Below are 19728 nucleotides of genomic sequence, written 5' to 3'. Positions count from 1 at the left end.
CTTATTCTTGGTTTATTGTGTCAAACAGCTGCTAGTATATAGTGCTGGGCAGCTGCCCAGCTGTGAGACTCACATAAATTAATTTAACCCTCGGGTACATTGCGAGGCCAATTAGAATGGTCCCTCCAGGTACAGCAGTGACTTAAGAACACTTTTTATCAGGGGGGATCCAGATGATTTGATGATGCCCAAAGTCCTGTAACGAATACTTTCCAAATATTATGGCAAGTTATCATGTAAAGTATGTTTATGACAGCTTGTTGTGTGTATATATATATATATATATATGTGTGTGTGTGTGTGTGTGTGTGTGTATACACACACACACATATATATGAATAGTAATGAGGGAAAATCATAATAATACTTAGGTATATATCAGTTTACAGAATATGGTATGGGTTTTCTAGAGTAATCTAAAGCATTTGACTAAAATTGATTTGGACTGCCAATCAAAAATACTTCTTTCTCTTTCCTCTTCTCCTTCTGTTAGTACTAATTCTACTGAGATGGGGTTGGATAGGTCAAGTCTTCTGCATTGACTCTTTTAAATGTAAAGATATAAAATAAAATCTTGTGGACCTTTGATTTGTCCCTATGGTCCTTGATCGCTGGGTTTGAGGAGCATTGAATTAAAGGTTCGGCACTGCCATCACACTTGTAATCGTGGGAACCAGTGTAATCATAAACGCGATCACAGAAGCTGGCATGGAAATCTCATAGCCCATTTATAAAGCGTCTGTACATATGATTTATAATATACATACACCAATGTTTAGTATTATAATAAAATAAGGAAAGAAAATTTAAAATTATCATGTAGAGTTCTCATGCACTAAGTATTAAGTCCAAAGAATGCCCTAGGGATCTTCAGGTATGGAGTTTGAAAAGTAGTAAATCAAATAAAATTTCAAAGTTTCTTATCTCAAGATTAAATGGGCCCATTTTAGGATCTAGAGATTCTCCTTGTAAGTCTTAACATTTCATTTCAATTGATACAAGTTTTTTAAGAGGCAATATCATACGACGGTTCAGAGCACAGGTTTTGGGGTTAGAAAAACTCAGATTTGAGTTGCGGCTTTGTCCTTTGTTTTGGGAATGCTTTGGCCAGTGCATCTCCTGTCAACTTTCACTCTTAAGATTTGCTTAACCTAGCCATAATTCTCCTTTAGAACTGAGCTCAAACACATTTCAAAATGAAACCTTTCCTCACCTCACAGATAAGATTTGGTCCCTATTATATGTACATATATGCTCCACATTCAATAATAATAATAATGTTAATAATAAAGACAGTGATACAATAATGGCTAGCATTAATGAGCAGTTATTATGTACCAGGCACTAGGCCAGGTGTTTTACCTGTGTTGCCTCATTCAAACTTCACAATGCCCCTGTGAGGTAGGTATTGTCCTTTTACAGATAAAGAAACTAAAACAGTGCTGTTCAATAAAGTATAGTGCAAGCCACATGTGTAATTTAATATTTTCTAGTATCCACATTGAATAAGTAAAAAGAATTTAATTTAAATATCTTACATAATGCAATTGCTAAAGTGAAATGTAATCCTATTAAAAACAATGACGTTGAGTTTAATGGAAAAAACATTTTACACTGCTTCCATTTTAAATTTTACATTAATTAAAATAAGAATTAAAATATTTAGTTCCTTCATCACACTAGCTATATTTTAACTAACTAAATGCTCAATAATCTCATTTTGCTAGTAGCTACCATATTGGATAGCACAAGCCTAGATGCTAAGTAACCTGCCATAAGTTATTCATACATTTACTTAGTAAATATTTACTAAGTATTTATTACAAGACAGGTGCTGTTCTAATCTCTGGAGACACAGCAGTCAACAAAACAGACAAAATCACTACTCTGGTGAAGCTTTCATTACAGCAGAGATAAGGGAGACAATAAACGATTAACTGAAAAACGATTCCAAGTAGCATCAAATACTATGAAGAAAAGCAAAACAAGAGGAGACAGGATGACGGACAGGGCTACCGTGTGTAGCTCTTCAAGCTGTACACTGCACAGCTCCAAGGGTCACAATTCACTTGGACTATGTTGCGAATGCCACTCCCTGGAGTTTTGCAGAACAGTAGCCCTGAGAATGTGGGCTGAAACCTTATGTAGAGTGATCAGGGAAAGCTCTCCAATAATGGAAGATCATTTTAGCAAAGATGTAAAGACGGTGAGAGAGCAAGCCAGGCAGTATTTGGAAGACGTGCTTTTCAATCAGGGAGAATAGCCAGCACAAAAGCCCTGAGGCAGCAAGAGTGCCTAGCATGTTGGAGGAATAGCAAAGGGAGCCAGTGTAGGAAGAGCATATTGAGCAAGGGGACATGTAGCAGAAGGTGAAGTCGGGGTAGTAGCCAGAAGCTGGATCAAGCAGGGGCTTGCTGGCCAAGCTGAGTTCTTTGGCATTTACACTGGGTAACATAAGAACCAATCCAATCTCTCTCTTTCTCTCTCATATTTTTTAAATAAAGCATTAGCCTATCTGCTTTGTTGAGACTACACTGAAGAGGGGTGATGAGCTGCAGGAAACCAGTGAGCATACTATTGCAATAATCAAGGTGAAAAATGATGGTTGTTCAGAATAGGGTCACAGCAGGAGAAATGGTGAAAGTTGGCTTCTGAATATATTTTGAAGGTTGAGCCAATAGGATATGCTGATGGATGAGATGTGAGGTTTTTTAAAAAGAGAGAAGAGTCAAAGATAACTCCAGATATTTTAGCCTGAGTCACCTGTAGAACAGAGTAGCCATTTTCTGACAGGGAGAGTTTAGGAAAACAGGGTTTTTATTTGGGGTGAGCCCAAATTGAGACTCATTTCTTGGACACTGAAAGTTGGAAATGACTATTCAGTGGCCGAGTGGAATGATGAGTCTGGAGTTAAAGTGCTATATCGAGGCCGAAGATAATAAACCCAGAAATTATCAGTAGATAAAGTGGTATTTACAGTCACAAGACTGGTGTAAATCACCTAAAGGGCAAGTGTGAGAAGAGGCAGGGGATGGAGGCTCTGGAACACTGATGCTTAGAAGTACAGATCACCAAGGAAGACCAGCAGAGGAGCATGAAGAAGGACAAACAGGAGATGCAGAAAAACAAGAGGGAGAGCTCTTCCAGGGGCCAAGCGATGAAAGGGTTTGAAGTAGGAGTTTTAAAGGTAGAACTGGATCATCTTATTCTAGCACCTATGCTTTATACGGTTCCGCAGTGGGGTTTTCCCCACCAGCATTAAGAGAAGAAGCCACGGTCTATCTGTTCACAGTTGCGTCCTGCTGCCTTGCACAGTGCTGAGCACCCAATGCATATTTAACGAATACATGAACACTTACTGTGTAGATCAGAAGACTGAGTCACAAGGACGTTGGTGATCAATTAGTGACAAGTGGGATCAGATCTCAGATGTACTGGTTGCGCAAATATTTTCCAAGGATCGCTGACCGCTTTGCCTCTCTCTCCAGTTTCTTTTGTCCAGCAGACATGCATCCCAGCCAAAATCCTTTTTTTGGGAAGCTCAGTGGACAGTTCCAACTTTGTTGGCCCCATACACACATATTTGGAAGGGTAACAATGTTGATATTATGCCTGCTCACTTTGATTTTCGATTTTAATGCCTTTTCTGTTCATTATGGTCACTCTCCTCCTTTTTTCCCCGCTAAACACACATTGAAAAGGTAAAGAAATATAATTTATCCTTTCCTTTGCATGGTTTTCTACAGCTGAATATGTTCCCCATAAAATTGATTTAAGATACCTGCCAGATTTTAAATGGATGCAGACTACCTTTAACTTCTATTGCTTTGTTTTTCTCTAGCAACTTTCTTACCTTAGTTAATGGGCAAATATTCCGCTGGCTTTCTCTGCATTGAGGGCTAGCTCTTTTAGAATTTCTTAAGGGCACAAGGTCAATTTTTTTTTAATTTTTACTTCATAGAGAGGTTTTCCACATTATAAAACTAACCCATGTCCATTAAAGGAAATTCGAAACACACAAAGAGACACAGACAGACGCACACTCATACCTACACACACATATACACACGTTAAGGAAAAAAAACCCTCAATTCTACAATCCAGAGATAACACCTTTAAAAGTTATTGGTGTATTTTCTTGCAGGTTGTCTCTCTGTACTTGAGTGAGTAAGTGAATGTGTGTGTGTGTTTGAGTGTGCACACACAAATTTGTTGTGAGTCATGCTTTTTCACTTAAAAAAATACACATTTTATTTTACTGCGTAGCATTCTTAACTATTGCTTTAATAGCTAGACACTCTTCTGTAATGAAAATGTCACTCTCTCTCCCACTGATAGGCATTTCTTTCCAATTATCCTGTCATAAATAATGCTACACTGAACGTTTTTGTTCATAATAGAGATTCTACAATTAGAGTGATTTCTAAACCACTCCCTAAAGTAGAATCATTCCCAAATTCCCAAAAGTGGAATCATTCATTCAAACATTAGCAATATTTAAGGCAACTGATACACATTGCTTATGTATTTTACAAAAATATTGAACCATTTTAAACTTCTACCTATAATGAATGCAAAAATGTATTTCCCTACTATCACTGATTATTATTTAAACTATGCTAATTTAATGGGTTTAGAATCACCAAATTTTATTAATTTGCATGCATTTGATTTCCTCTAAAGTTGAAAATTTCTGCATACCTGTGTATTCATTGTATTAATTATTTTATTCATGTCCCTTCCTCATTTATCTATTAAGGTATCCAATTATTCTTCTTATCAATTTTCCTAACTTTTTTTTTTTTTCCCTTTGGCTGCATTGGGTCCTTGTTGCTGCACGCAGGCTTTCTCTAGTTGCGGCGAGCAGGGGCTACTCTTGGTTGCAGTGTGCGGGCTTCTCAGTGTGGTGGCTTCTCTTGTTGCGGAGCATGGGCTCTAGGCGTGCGGGCTTCAGTAGTTGTGTTGTGACATGCAGGCTCAGTGGCTGTGGCTCGCAGGCTCTACAGCACAGGCTCAGTAGTTGTGGTGCATGGGCTTAGTTGCTCCGCGGCATGTGGGATCTTCCCGGACCAGGGCTCAAACGCATGTCTCCTGCATTGGCAGGTGGATTCTCAATCACTTTGCCACCAGGGAAGTCCCGAATTTGCCTAACATTTAATAGAATAACATACTGTATTTTTCAAATACTTCTATACAGACGTATTTTTCCAGAATATTGTTTGTGTTTTCAAGTTATTTATGGCATGGATTTTAATATAAGTTTGAGAAGATCAGTATCCTCTAAAATAAAAATAAATATTTATGGTAGAACTTTTAGGAAATACAAATAAGCAAGAAGAAGAAAATAAAGCTCTCCCACATGCTTATGATAATTATTCGTAACATTTGGGCCATTTTCTTTCATCTTTTTCTTATATACTTAAGTGTTTTTTACAAAATTAGTCTCATGTACATTCTGCTATCCTACATTTTTTCCACTTAGAATGTTAAGAACTTATTTTAATGGCATTAAATATTCTTCTTTATTATCATTTTAATGGCCTCATAATATGGACAGACAAAATTTATTTATCTAGACCCTTGTTGTTGCATCTCTTTATTTCTTGTTTTTTAATTGAATCTCTTTATTTCTAATATTTCACTGTTATAAAGATGCATAGACAGTTTTATGGCTGAATCTTCGGGCATATCCATAATTATTTATTTAGGATGAATTTCTAAAAGTGGGTCATAGGTTTAACCAAATTTTAAAGCTTCTGTTACATATTGGCAAATTGCCCTTCAAAGCTGTGTCTTAAGTTTATGGCATGGGATTTATTTTGGCTCAAAGTTGTAAATGTTTACATAGTACGTGAAATAATTTAAAAGGAGCAATTTACCTAGCTATGTATGTGTTGAAAACGAAAGACAAATATATCTGCAATGTGCCAGGAGCCCACATTTCCAGAGACGATAGCTCACAATTTATGTCTTAGTTGAATTCATATGTATGGCTTCTTTCCTAAATATACTAGAGAAAATTTACTTTAAAAAAATCAACTCTTTGCTTTGTCTACATCAACTTGTCTTTGCTCCCACAAAGCCATATTTCCAGATCAATTTAAGATGTGGAGGCAGTGGCTCAGAAGACTATTAATAGTTCTACCAAATGCTTCCATGTACCAAGCACTTGCCGACATCCTTTTCTTTTTTGGCCACACCCCACAGCTTGTGGGAACCTAGTTCCCACCCAGGGATTGAACCCGGGCCCCCTGCAGTGGAAGCGCGGAGTCCTAACTACTGGACCCCCAGGAAATTTCCCATCCATCCTTTTATTTAATCCCAGAACAACCTCACTTTGTAGAAGAGGAAACCAAGCTTCAGAATGGTTGAGAGGCTTGTTCTAATTTACACAGAATAATCTGCAGAACTGATATCTGTTTCACTCCAAAAGAGTACATTTTTTCACTATTCCATGTTGCTTCCTCATGGACTCTTAAGATTTCATCATGAATTTTACTTCTACCCACCCCCCCATCCTACCAACTTACACTTGCATTTACATTCATATTCAAAACTGACCTTTGAGAATTGAGCACAAGTTCTGGTTGCAGCCTTTGATCTCTCTCTGCTCTTGTTTATTGTAATTAGCCACTTAAAAATTATATATAGCACCCCAACAAAGAAGAATTTCATATTAATGAGGATTAATCATACGGATACTGTAAAATAATATAAATTAACCCTAAAGCTGTGATTTATATACCTTAAGATATGTCTTAATATGCCTTTTATTCAATATTGAACAATGGGTTGTGTTTTTTTAAAAACCATTTGGTAGATAACATTGGGAGAGAAAGATATCCAGCTCCCATTACCATAGATACTTTAAAATAGTAATTAACAAATAAGGGTATTGTACAATATAGCGAGACCAAGAAAAAAAAAAGAGTCATAAATGTTCACGTTATTAGTGTTTAGGAGAAAAAAATTGATGATCTGAGGTCAGAAGTCTTTTGTATCCCGTCTTGATCTCTTACTAATAGGTGACTTTGAACAAGTCCCTTTTATTTTTAATCTCTGAGCTTCTATGTATATGCCTTTAAGATATAATGATGTTTTCTTCAAATGCTTAGAATGGTTTAATTGAATATGGTAGTCAAATTGCAAAATGATGCTAAATACTGGCAGAGAAAAAATTGAATTTGGAAGGTCAATATAATGGTCAAGAATGAATATCAAATGATCTACCCTCCAGCCTTGCATTTCCTGTCGATTATTTGTACACATACCATATCCTTTGATCCCTGAGTGCAGTCACCCTGAGCTTGTCTGTCCATCTTGACTGAACTATTTCTTTTCCCATCTGGATTGCACTGGTCTCTTTCCCATTTAACAGCCTATCAAGTTCAGCTCAAGAGTCACTGCCTTAGGAGACCATTTCTGTCTCTCTGCCCCAGGTCTGTCACTGAGGTTACATGTTCCTTCCATTCTGCTTCCATAATACTTTGTACATGATTCTAAAGAGTGTTTGTCTCATTGCCCTACATTGTATACCTAACTAATGAGTGATGTAACCATTTCTAGACAGCGCTTTTTCTAGCCAATAGATCTTTATTTGCTTTAACTCAAAAAAGTGGGGGAGCAGAGAGCACTAAAGAAAGCAAAGCAAAAACCATGAGATGCCAGAAATCTCTCTGATTTCCCTCTAGGAGTTTAGGTCTCAGGTTAGGGCAGCTGAGAGGGTAGAGTAGATCTAAACCTCTGGGATTTTCATGTTTACAATCATCCTTAAGTCCCATCATTCCTGCCACTCCTGAGGCTAAAATTCACCAGGACCTTTGCTTTCATTACTACCCTCCACCAGAAGCCCACTGCACTGTGTCCCAATGAGTCAGAGACAAAACAAGGGCTGCACAAGGGAGATTTTAAGACCTTGGGTGAAATCATTACCCTGCAAAGTTGCAGCATTTTCTCTCTGGGCATGATTCCAGAGAAAGTTTCCATATATTCAGTGTCAATACAGGTTGTAAAAGGTCAGAAAAGTCATGCAAGATAAGGATTATCCCCATTTTATAGTTAAGGAAACTGAGGCTCATTGAGTTTTAGTACCATGGCTAAGGCTATGGAGAGCCAACATCTGGCCGTAGCTCCTTTGGCTCCAGAGCTCCTGTCCTCTCCATTATATCATACTGCCTTCCACCTGCTCTAGTGGCAACCCACCTCCCTGCCTCCACTGGTCCCTTGGGACTCAATCCCCCTAACAGGGGGCACCTTTAGACAGAGTGAGAGGACTTTTTTTTTTTCCTATGCCTGATTTTACCTAGACTATCCAAGACCAGAAGTCTCATCCTGAGGAATGATTTGCTTCCAAGGCTCTTATTCTATACAAATTCACTGTCATTTCTTACTACTTCTTTACCTGGGTTGAATTGTTTGTTTGTATTGTACTTTTTGCAGGTTTAAGGGGGGAGGGGATTTAAACAATGATGCAGTCACAGCAAAGGCCTCAGCCAATTCTGTAGGAAGCTCTGAAGCTGGGACGGCCCTGCAGAATGGTGCCAAATTGAATCAAGGAGGCCAGCCTTGGCCATTGGATGCAGGCTGTCCCTGGGATGGGGCAGTGCTTCTGGGAGAGGAGATGGTCTTCAGCCAAGGAAGATGGGGAAGCAGGTACTCAGCTACAAGCAGTCAGAGCTCAGAGCTCAACACTTCCGGTCTCTGGGGAGTGAATGCTTTAGTCCTAAAGGTCACTCTGTACACACATCTTGTCCCTTGATGCCTGGGAGCAGTCACATGATCTGGGCTGTCCATCTCTACTCCACTATTCCTTTTGCCATCTGTACCTGTATAACTGATCTACAAAGGGGCACCACACAGGGCCCACCACCCATGGTATCTCTCAAGAGTCCGGTGAACTGCTAGGCAATAAGCAACCTGGCCTGGGGTTCCAGTAAAAGACTGGACGATCAAACACAGTTTGCTGGAAAAGCCTTTGTCCAGGGAGTAGGGAACCTAATTTTGTTGTTCTCTGTGTGGATTTGGCCGCATTTTACTTGTTCTCTGAGCTTGTTTCTTAGGGTTGATACGTGAATGTCCTCAGCATAGTTTCTGGTACGTAATAGGCCCTCAAAGAATGCGAGCTCTGTCCCCTTTTCCCTTCCTTGCTAGGTGAATGTAGAGTTAGATATTATCTACGATCTCTCCAAGTTCTTAAATCCATACTGGAATAGTATAATGGATTCTCAGATATCATTTCATTTTCATTACGAATTGTTTACTAAGATCATAATAATCCAGGTTTGGATTTCATTTGATTCCCATAATCGTGAAATGTCACAGCTGGAGTAGTCCAACCCCCTTTTTTTACCCATAAGGAAATGAGCTCATCGGTGGGGGTGGGTGAGGAAATTGACTTGTTCAAGGTCACACAGTAAGTGGAGACAGAGTAGAGAACACCATCCGCGTTCTCAGACCATCCCGGGGCTCGCCACCCACTCCCTCCCCTAACCTCCAGCTGCTGCTGGTACATTCCAGCCTGCAAGGCAGCGTGATCTGCCTTTCTTGTGTTAACATTATTCTAGCATGTAATGTTTGTGTTTAAGGCAATGACCTGAGAAATACTTTTATTTCCAGTGATGCACTTATTTTGCAGGGTTTATTAATTTTATTTATGTATTTGATCTCTCAAATGAAATAATAAACTAATTAGTGGGACAATTTACTGGTGTGCTCCGCCAAGGGTGTTTTACAGCCTCGGTGCAAGTTTGTCTAATTGTGGTGTCAGATCTACTTTCTGCCCTGCTGCCCTTAATTTTAGCCATCAGACGCACATGGTAGGCAGCCTTGTGCTGGGTATGTGTGCCTCCAGGGGCCATCTGGAGATGTCATAGGGCAAAGGAAATTTCACCCAGGAGCCTCCCCAGAATTCCCTCAAAGGACAAACTGCTTTGTTTGCCTTAAAGGATGGGCATTGGGCTCCCAGAGAACAGAACTGGGCATGTTCATGATCTGAAATACCCAGAATGAGAATTTCCAGAGAAGGAGGGAAGGCTGTGTGTATGCAAGTGTTGAAAGTCACAACTGAGAAGGCCCACAGTCCATCGAGACCAAGAGCAAAGCAAGAAGCAGGACAGGGAGATGGACATAAAGACAGCAGACACGGGAACATTGCAAGATGCAGAAGCAGGGGTGGGAGAGATGCTAGAAGACCCAGAGTAACTGGAACAAACAGGGCCATAGTGCCAAAGTTTTTTTTGTTTCTTTTTTTTCAAACTGGCTTTGAAGTGAAGTACATGGACTTCCCTCTAAGGTGGACCCCATCTGTGCTCTCTTAACACCTAGTGCTTATCTCTGTCTTAGAATTAATCCTAGTCTGTCGTCATTGCTTACTTGTCTATCCCCATTCATCTGTGAGCACCGTGGTATCACCAGGGCCTAGAACTATGTCTGAACTATCATAGGGTTCAATAAACATTTGAATGGAAGACCGGGTGGATAGATGGATAAAGGAATAGGTGAATCAGTCTGCAAAAGCTACTGGAAGTCCAAGACCTATGAACTATACTATATTTGTTTCCTGTCTTTCATGTAGCAGAACCCAACCAGAGATCACCTTTTTCAATGACTGGTATTTATTATAGAATTACACAGTGTAACAAAGAAGTATCCAACATAGAAGTATTTAACCTCTCTTGACTAAACTTTCCTTCTTATCGATACTTATTAACACACACACACACACACACACGCACACACATTCATTTGGGGTAGAGGTAAAAGGTCACAGTACTCTCACCTTTGGAGGGTGCCTCTGCTGGCCCACTAGTTGCTGTCACTGTCCTGGCATGGATGCTGTCACTGTCCAAGCTGCTGCTAAACTGTCACTGTGGATTGGATCTAGCCTGAGGGTTCCTGTCAGAGCAAGTTCCAGACCTCTAGCCAGAGACTGGCTGGAAAATGAGGAGAGGGAGAGTCAGTGGGCCCCTGCATGGAGCCGTGCAAACTTGGAATCCTCACACTCGGTAGTAGGAACTCCCTTACTGTGATTGGCTCCCCTAGAGGTGTTACTGATCCCCTAGAGGTGTTGCCTTTGCTGTGATTGGATGTATGCAAATTAGCAAAGCCTAATGTGTTGATCCTAGATATAACTAGTGTGTATGCCAGCTCTGTAATGCCCATCCAACAGGCTGTAGAGTTTGGGGGGATATGTAAATGAGGTAACCCTAACACTTTGATGCTGTTTACACCTCATAGCTCTCATTGGGACACAGGGAGCCCTCACATGTTGATGATATTACAGTGCTGGGGCCAGAACTGGGACTTGAGGTCCGAATTCATATATGCTCAGACAGGAACAGCCCCAGAGAGGCTGGAGTTCTAGACTCAGGCTGGGACTCTAGACCCAGGCAGATACCAGGACATGGACATGTCTTGGAGATCTTTGACAAATACCTAGAACTATTTGTATAACAATGCTAATAATAAGGCCTGCCAATTACTCCATGACTACCACATACCGTCACTATGCTAAGGTCTTTCATTACAGTAGTTAATGGTTACAACAAGTCTGCAATTAGGTATTATTATCCTGTTTTAAAGTGAGTACACTGAAATTTAGAAAGGTGAAATAACTTGCCTAGAGTTATACAGAGCCCATTGCGTTAAAAAGAAAATATACAAAATTTCATACAGAGTAAAGGTGGTAACTGCCAGAGATGTAAAAAACTGGGGTGAAACAGGTAAACTTTAAAATGCAATTATCCATTGGCTTTTTTACTCTATGAATTGAGTAAGGTAGCGAAGATAGTGCTTGTTCAATTTTAACCATGTAACACCTCCAGACAGCTTGTAAAACATTCGTATTGGGGCGGGGGGAGCCATGTTTGAGAACTCTGGGCTTATTCCCAGCTCTCCAGAAGCAGGAACTTTTCCAGGCTTCCACACTGTCCAGCTGACAAACTGCAGTGTCCTTCTGGTCCAAGACCAGTGTTTTGAGTCAGGCTGCAATAAAGGACCAGACAGAATGCATATATGCCCAGACCTCTCCTTCCAGGTGACTAGAATAAGCTTCCCTACGTAGTCACAGCCTGGCTAGGACAGGGTGCATTTTCATGCACCATCCCTTGAGGGTAGAGGTTCTTCACCAAAAGTTGTAAACTACCGCTAGATTCCAAGCATAAGCATTTTAAATTTGTATTGCAAACTCTAAACATCCAGTGTGAATTTAAAGTTCATCTTTTTCCCATCAGATTATTTGGTGTATGTATTATATCGGGTGTTAACATGTGCTGGATCCTCTTTCCCTGCTGCATGTGTCTCCATGGCACTTATCACCATCTGGCATACTCAGTATTTATCATTTATTTGTTTAGTGTCTGCCTCCATCCCCTGGAATGTAAGCTCCATGAGGGCAGGAATATCTGTTTAGTTTCTTATTAAATCCCTAGTGACCAAACTAGTGTTTGGCACACTTGGGCTCTCAACAAATATTTATGAATAAATAAAAAGGGACAGATGGATATATGTATGTATGGATGGACAGACGAATGGGTAGGTGAACAAAAGGATATGTCTTACTAATTTTGAAAATTTAGGATACAATTAGAGTAATTAAGAGAGTATGGGTATTTATTTGCACAGGAATAGAAAACTAGACAAATGAAATGAAATCTAGAGCTCAAAAAGAAACCATACTGATTGTAAACTTAATACATGTTAGGTCCATCATTACGAGTCAATGCAGAAATCATAGACTAAGGTATAAGTGGTACAAGGACAATGCATATCTGTACAGAAAATTGTTGAATTCTAACCTGACATCATATAAAGAATATCAATTCCAAGTGGATTCAATGCAAAAGGCTTTATTTTTTTTTAATTTATTTTATTTTTATTTATTTATTAGTTTTGGCTGTGTTGGGTCTCCGTTGCTGCCCACGGGCTTTCTCTAGTTGCAGCGAGCAGGGGCTACTCTTCGTTGCGGTGTGTGGGCTTCTCATTGCGGTGGCTTCTCTTGTTGTGCGGCACGGGCTTTAGAGCACGCGGGCTTCAGTAGATGCAGTGCATGGGCTCAATAGTTGTGGCTCACCGGCTCTAGAGCGCAGGCTTTGTAGTTGTGGCGCACAGGCTTCGTTGCTCCGCGGCATGGGGTATCTTCCCAGACCAGGGCTCAAACCCATGTCCCCTGCACTGGCAGGCGGATTCTTAACCACTGAGCCACCAGGGAAGCCCCCAGAAGGCATCACTTTAAAAGGAACTATAGGAGACTTTCTTTATGATCCAAAGGTAGGAAAGGGTTTACTGAATAAAACAAAAAAATAAAGCACCTACCTTAAGTGAAGTACTAATATATTATATTAAAATTTTTAAAAGTTTTATGTATCACTATAAACAAGATAAAAAGATAAGCTTTAGACTAGGAAAAGCAGTTGCAATATATATAACTGAAAAAGTGTTGTATCCAAAGCATACAAATTAGCATAGAATATAATTATAGCAAATCCCTATGTACCACTACGTATCTTGATCAAATGTTATAACGTTACCATTTTGCTTCCCATATTTTGTGCCCACACTGATTTTAGCACTTTGCTAAATGTCACCTTCCTGGTAAGGTCTTCCGTAACGACCCTATTTAAGATTGAACTCCAACCCCTTCTCTGCTTCTGGTCTGCCCATAGCATATATGACCATCTGACATACTAGGTATTTTGCTTTCTTATTTACTTAGTGTGTGTTGTTTCCTTCTTGTAACAACTCAGTAGAAAAATAGGCATATAAAAAGCAGAAGGAAAAAACTAATATAAAAATAAAAAATAAAAGAATGTCCAATCCCATTAGTAATTAGAGAAATGCATATTAAAGTATGAGCTGGGTGGGATAGGGAGGGTGGGAGGGAGGGAGACGCAACAGGGATGACATATGGGAACATATGTTTATGTATGACTGATTCACTTTGTTATAAAGCAGAAACTAACACACCATTGTAAAGCAATTATACCCCAATAAAGATGTTAAAAAAAAATAAAAATAAATAAATAAATAAATAAAGTATGAGCTATTTTATATCCATCAGATTGAAAAAATTTTAAAGTCTGGCAATACCAAATGTTGATAATGATAAGAACTAGTATAAACTACTACTGCCACTTTGTAGAGCAACTTGTTACATTTCATAACTTTGAGGATGCATATACTCTTTGGCCCAGCAAGTCCATAGAGAAATCTCACAATATGTGTCTCAGGAGTATAACAATATCCATCACAGCGTTATTTGTATTAACACAATTTGGAAACAGCTCACATGTCCATCAATATGAATCAGTCAGAATATAAACATATGATAAAATACTATCTAAGTGTTAAAATGAAAGAATTTAAGCTAATTCTACCAAAGCAGTAAAAACTTTAAAACATTTAACAAAATAAGCAGGTTTCAGATGGATGCCTACAGTGGGATACCATTTAAACAAAGTTTTAAAGCAGGCAAAACAGGACTTTCCTGGTGGTGCAGTGGTTAAGAATCCACCTGCCCATGCAGGGGACACGGGTTTGAGCACTTGTCTGGGAAGATCCCACATGCCGCGGAGCAACTAAGCCCGTGCGCCACAACTACTGAGACTGTGTGCCACAACTACTGAAGCCTGCGTGCCTAGAACCAGTGCTCTGCAACAAGAGAAGCCACCGCAATGAGAAGCCTGCGCACCACAACAAAGGGCAGCCCCCGCTCACCGCAACTAAAGAAGGCCCACGTGCAGCAACAAAGACCCAATGCAGCCAAAAATAAATAAATAAATAAATTTATTTTAAAAAGCAGACAAGGGGCTTCCCTGGTGGTGCAGTGGTTGAGAGTCCGCCTGCCGATGCAGGGGACACGGGTTCGTGCCCTGGTCCGGGAAGATCCCACATGCTGCGGAGTGGCTGGGCCCGTGAGCCATGGCCACTGAGCCTGCGCATCGGGAGCCTGTGCTCCGCAAAAAAGCAGGCAAAACAGTGCTATGTATTGTTTACGGATGCAAACATGTATTAGAAGCAGAAAAACATGCATGGGCATTTAGGAGAGTAGTTATCTTTTTGGAATTAGGAAGGAATTCATGGGAAAATCTGCTTATATTCTGTAATGTTTTAAAAAGGAAAGAGCTGAAGCAAATATGATGGAATTATAGCATGTGACAAGGCTGGGTGGTAGTACATAGTTTTTGGTTATAATTATGTCTCCACTCAACTTCATGCTTGAAGTATTTAATAAAAAAAAAAGAAATAGGAGGGCACTTACGTGTGACAACCAGGGAATAAAGTTCAAGCCATAGCATATCAAGTAATATGGTGTGACATTGCAAAACCGTAAGCTGAATTTTCTCATGAGTTGCAGATTGGTGCAAACCCAGATTTGGTTTTTATTATTATTATTCTATGTAGAAATGCTAACATTCACGTTATCATTCTTCTTTTGGCTGTTTCCCTCTTAAAAACAACATTGTGATGACAATATCTGTGCATAAATATTGGACTGCATTTGTGATTGTTTCCTTGAGAAGGCCTCCTGAAGGAGAATTACAGATTAAAGGGTGTGATCACTTTTAAGACTCTTTGACATTTTCTCCAGTGCCCTCCCTCTTCTTTACTGATCTCAAGGCAAGAGCTCAAGCCTTTAGAGAGTCAGACAAATTACAAATATGGGGAAGTTCTTTAAAAAATCTTCCATGCTTCTGTGTATGTGTAGAAATGTACGTGTGTGCACACACATATGTCTCAGGAAGTGACACCTATAAACACACACACACAGACCCACACATCCTCCTGTCTAAGAGGTATTGTGGACCACTTCTCATTCAGTACTTACAAATGAGCTGTACTTGTTGATTTTTTTGGGAGTGTTTTTGTTTAATCCATCTCTGTATTTCCAATGCCTGCTGTGTGGTAGGAAATTAGTAAATGTTTCTTGAATGAAATAGAGGGAAGAAAAACAAGACTGTTAAATAATGTTTACTTTTTTAAATATCGTGTTTTATTTGTTTGCAGCATTCAGCAAGACATGGTGGTGAACCCTGCCTCTACATCTTCATGATTGAGGGACTATTTTGCACAACACAAAGGTAAATATTTGAGGCTGGCTGTCTTGCTGGTCTGAAGGAAACCTTCCTCTCTGGGAATATGCTCACAAATGTCTCAGGGTTCTCTTGAAGTGATGGCTTTTGTGCTTCGTGTTCCTCCTTAAACCCTGGAGGGTTTATGGAGCCTTTAGGAATTGGTGCCTAGGGTCGCTTTTCTCTGGTCTACTTTGTGTCTGTGGTTAGAGGAAGAGAATATTGATTCTCTTCTTCTTAAGTACCTAGTAAATGTCATTAAAAGCCTTCAGTTTTCCTGCCCAGATTATAGACTCTCCTAATAGGTTGCTCAGACTGGTTTGATTTTTAAATATAACTATGTCAGCTCCCTTCTCAAATGCCCCGTTTCAATATATTTACCAACACAAGGAACCATTCTCAATTGTGCAAACTAAAGTCAGACCACGCATAAGATGAATGTTTCTACATAGGAAACAGACTTGGAGGTTTACGAGCTTTAGGGACAGGTACTATTATTTTGAGCTCCTAAACTTTTAAATGATGGCAACACTGAATTATGTACTTCATACGGGGAGCCAAAAAGGCACAATCGAAAATGCCTCTTCTTTTGACAAATGAGAAGCATTCATTCCAATATCTATTTCTTGTTTACCAGGGATAATGCTGAATGAATCACAGACTGGTGGATGGATGTCCCTTCCTAACACTTTTAATTAGCAGCCCTGCCTATTAGGATGAACAGGGTGCTGCATTTCTGCCATAGATTACCTCCAACCCCCCTTATATGGAATAGAAATCTTATTCTCCACAAGGTAATATTCATCTCTTTCCCAGCCAGACAAGCATAGAAAATTAAACAATGGTCCGTTAAAAAGCCCAGATAATGTATTTATCATTTCCAGTTTATGTGAGTTTGCAAGGCAAATACGAGTGGGAGCTATTTGTTATGGGACCTTGGGGAACAATGGCACTGGAGAGGGAGCTGGGAGGCTGCAGGATCTGAGACTTGTAAAAATTCATTAAAAATGTGAGGAGCTATTGGAAACAGAGGAAATTAATTACTCCGAGGGACTCAAATGTCACTACTCATTTAAGTGACCTGGTGAAGAGGTTGAGAAACCTGTTTTCTGAGGAGTTCTGTGGTGGAGAAGGCTGGGGGCTGGGATTCCTCAGCTGTCAATTTTTGCATTTCCTTGGTGACTTATTGACATGTCAACCTGGCTTGCACCACAGCCTCCTCTAATGAGTAGAGTTAAATGAGAAATGGGGGTTGGGGTGGGGGAGCGCCGTCCCCATAGCTGGCCAGGTTATTCAGCTGAGCTCACCAGGCATGTCAGTAACTGCGCCAAGTAGGGGAAGCTTGTAAATTACCTCAGTGGAGGGAAGAGGCTGATCATTTGCAGCTGGACTGTGTCTGGTCTTTTATTTTGCTTTTCCATCCGCAGAGCTCTTCTCTGAGGTGGAGTGAATTTGGGAAGACAAATGAAGGTTTTCTACCTAAGGAGGACTGGGGAGCAGTAGCTTCTGCAAACAGTCATCTTTTCTAGATTGCCTGTCTCATAAATCTCTCAAATGCATTCTGCCTATAGACAGAGGTTGAAAATGTATAGATATGTGATGACTTAAAAGTTTAAAATCAGTAAGCATCCAGAGTAATGGAGTAGAAGCTTTCTCAGGTGTGTGCCTCATCTAGACTCAGGAATTCAAGGGTTTTTATTTTCTGAACTCTGCCACTAACCAGCTGTGAGATCCTACACAAACCACCATAGTTCTCTGAGCCTCTGTTGCATTATTTATACAGTGGGTAGAATAATATCTATCTTTTGTGATTAAGATCAGTGTGTCCAAAAGAGCTTTGAAGGGTGGAAATATCAGGTATGTGGGAGCCTTATCAACTGTGAGTGTATTCTGTTGTAAAATTCTTGGTTTTTAAACGCTGAGGCAGCTCAGGGGTCTGTGTTCCTACTTGGGTCATGGTGAAGGGGCTCTGCAGTGTTCTCCCGTCTTGTTCAGTTAAGAAGGGTAAAACCAACAAGCCAAAGAAGGAAGAACAGTGTTTCTTTGATGACTGATTTGGGGAGAGACTGTTCACATGGTTTGAAAAAAAAAGATGTGAAGCATAGTTTTGGAGGGAGTTGGAGCCCTAGATGTTTACCTCTGGGCTCAATCCTAAGTACCACTTCTCCAATTTGAAACAATCCTAGCCCTTTGAAGTGGAGACAAATCATGCATTGGTGAAGGAGATGTTTGAAGATTATTCATTTATTCCTAGAAAGATATAATGATGAAGTAAACGATGGTAGGGTCAGTGGGGATGGAAAAGAAGAGAGAAATCTGAGAAGCCTGGGAAGGGAAGAATTCCAGGCTTTTAAGCAGTCAGGGTGGCATGCACTTAGACAAGGGAGCAGTGCAGTGACTCTAAGCTGTAGAGTGTTCCCGAGGCACTTGTAATGTCATTAATGGAGGCTACAATCCTTCTGCTCGAGGAGCTCAGAGAGGTAAACAATTAATTATCATACAGAACAGACAGAAATAAGCCCAGAAGAACAATGCTGGGAACTGTGTTGAGACACAGGATGCTACTGAGCTGGACCTCAAAGGATGAGCAGCTCTGTGCTAGGTGAGAAGGGGTTCAAGGCAAAACGTTCCACAGATCAGCTGCTCAGCGGCACTGAACCACAGCCGCGCAGCAGCGCAATGAAGATGCTGGTTTGAGAGTCACGTGCCTGGCCTGTTATATGTCTTCAGCAACCAGCGATCTGTATACTAGCATGCACTCATGATTTTCAAAGGCTTTCGTGATGTTGCTGTCTCCTAGAAGTAGACTTGAAGGACTGCCTGTTCTCATTAGCCAACACTGTAGTGACCTAGGATCTGCCCTGTCCTGAGAATGCTCAGAAGATATCCCCAGGGACCCAATTCTGAATAACTGCTAAAACCACTATCCCCATTCTTTGGTGTTCTTTTGAGCTTTGTTGCCACTTACCTTTTAAAATTGCTTGAAAGTCATCAATTGTCATAACTGAGCTGTTGGCTATTTATTTATTGTGTTGATTAGATGTATCTACCTTTTATTCAATTGTAGTCATTTATAGCCATCATACATGAGAAATCATGCCTTCCCATGTCGAATAGTAATAAGACAGGAAAAATGTTTTCTTCTTATCTTCCTCCCTTTCCCCCCTTCTTGCATTTATCCCTTTGGTGCCTCCTATATGTCTCCTTTTTTGTTGTTGTTGTTGTTTTTATTTTTTCAGATTCTCTCTATTTACCCTTCTACTTTCCCTCTTTCTTCTGACAGAATCACAGATTCTCCAACTTGAAAGGAAGTAGGAGATTCTAAATACCAGGGGCTTAACTATAAAGCTTTGAGAGGGTTCTTAGCCGTGTGGTGATTTCGCTTATCTGTTATTTTTGGTGATGGTGGTGGTGTTGCTTCCAAAGCTGAATGTCTTGGATTGGAATCTGCTCCAAAACGTAACAGCTATCTGACATTGAGCAAATCAATCTCTTTAAGTTTCAATGTTTACATCAGTAACATTAAGGTAACAATAATACTTTTCACACAGGATTGTTGTAAGAATTTAATGAGAGAGTACATGTGAAAGGGTCCAGCATGTTATATATTCTCAATGAATAATGTTACTATTATTGTTGCTTATAATGATAATACACGCTG

At 40.0% G+C, this 19728-nt stretch overlaps 1 protein-coding gene across 2 annotated transcripts in view; it reads left to right on the top strand.

Moving 5' to 3' along the window:
* DAB1 (DAB adaptor protein 1) overlaps positions 1-19728 on the top strand; it is a 1170471-nt gene that overhangs the window by 535533 nt on the left and 615210 nt on the right. For both annotated transcript variants that reach the window (XM_067726314.1, XM_067726315.1), the window contains exon 3: positions 16003-16076. The gene's annotated coding sequence lies outside the window, so the exon portion shown is untranslated. The remainder of the gene's footprint in view (positions 1-16002; positions 16077-19728) is intronic.

The sequence above is a fragment of the Pseudorca crassidens genome, chromosome 2, assembly GCF_039906515.1.
Source record: "Pseudorca crassidens isolate mPseCra1 chromosome 2, mPseCra1.hap1, whole genome shotgun sequence".
NCBI lineage: Eukaryota > Metazoa > Chordata > Mammalia > Artiodactyla > Delphinidae > Pseudorca > Pseudorca crassidens.
This window is presented reverse-complemented; position numbering and strand designations above follow the sequence as displayed.